Below are 1,526 nucleotides of genomic sequence, written 5' to 3'. Positions count from 1 at the left end.
GCCTCACACCGATGACCTATCCACGTCATCATTCACCCAGAATGCTTCCTGTGTAAATAAAATGGCTCCGTCCGTGTTAAAATATATTTTTAAAATTTTATAAAACTAAATGGCCTACAGTATTTTTACAGTCTTCATTTTACAGTTAAAATAAATGTTTATCAAATAAAGTCTAATGTTACAACTAATCAGGGATCCCTTTAAGGTGACAGATGACTCCTCGATGTAGAGAAACTGTCTGGCATTAAGTCCGTGAGCTTTCAACAAACAGCTGCCTCCTGCTGTAAACTTATGCACCAAAGAGAAAAACAAAGAATGCAGAGCTCGTGGTTTAGATGTTTTCCTCCTCTGACCAAACACAGTCACAGTGTGTTCTCATAAAAGAGCAGGGTGTCATTTCTTCACAACGCAAATAAAATACYAAACAATTTGCAGCAAGGACTGCGTGTGCTTTTATCCCTCTGCTATAAAATCAGTCATCCTAACTCAGATAAAACAAATGTGACATTTCTGTTGAGACTGTTTGTAATAACCTGCTGTTTTTCATTTACATTCTGCTTATTGAGATAATCTCTGTGAGCCTATAATGTTTTTAAGGTTCAATAAAAACAAAGTACTGTAGATGTGCCTTATAAAAGCCAAAGAAAATAAAGTTCAAATTTGAGCCAAAGGAACAATTTATTTATTTTTATTAAGGAGATCAACATCAATAGAATAGGTCAAGGACAGACCGCCCATCCATCAACCTTCTCTGTAGTCAGCAGCTACCTCAGCTGCTTGCAAGGACAACAAGAAAACCAAATAAGCCTCATCATGATACCAAGACTTTAGCATGACTCAGGGCTTTGCCTGGTCATATGTAGCTATGGTCTTCCTCACTTCTTGAGTGGTGATCTGTGACGTTGTCAGTGAGGTCTCGCCGGCAGCTGGAATCAAACACAATGCAGCTTGAATGCTTTAGATGTAACACAATCGTCCCGAGTGTACCAAGAATGGTCCCTGAMAGAATGAAATGCTGCTGCATCCAACATTTTCAACAGCAGAATAGATTTTCAACAATTGTGTTTTTCAGGGATTTCTCAGTCTGCGGCACTTGTGCTCTGTCTATGGAGCAGTTCTTGAATGTTTGAAATGCACTTATAATGTAGTCAGAATTTTCACTTTGAGCATCCAGAAATATATAACGAATTGTCCTTCCAACAGCATTCTGTGTGAGTAAGGTTTCAGTAACACTTCATTTTGTCTGGTTCTGTTTGATGCCTGCTGACTCTGAAGAAGTGTGACTGTATAATCAGTCAGACATATGTGGTCAAACAAAGTGTAAAGTGGGCAGATAAACCATCTGATGCTAAAGTAATGCAGTGTAAAAGTAAATAACAGTATTTGGGGATATGATGCATATCATGACAGAGGGGTCACGATACAATATACAGTGGGGAAAATAAGTATTTAGTCAGTCACCAATTGCGCAAGTTCTCCCACTTAAAAAGATGAGAGAGGCCTGTAATTGACATCATAGGTAGACC

The sequence above is a fragment of the Austrofundulus limnaeus genome, unplaced genomic scaffold, assembly GCF_001266775.1.
Source record: "Austrofundulus limnaeus strain Quisiro unplaced genomic scaffold, Austrofundulus_limnaeus-1.0 Scaffold575, whole genome shotgun sequence".
Taxonomy (NCBI): Eukaryota; Metazoa; Chordata; class Actinopteri; order Cyprinodontiformes; family Rivulidae; genus Austrofundulus; species Austrofundulus limnaeus.
This window is presented reverse-complemented; position numbering follows the sequence as displayed.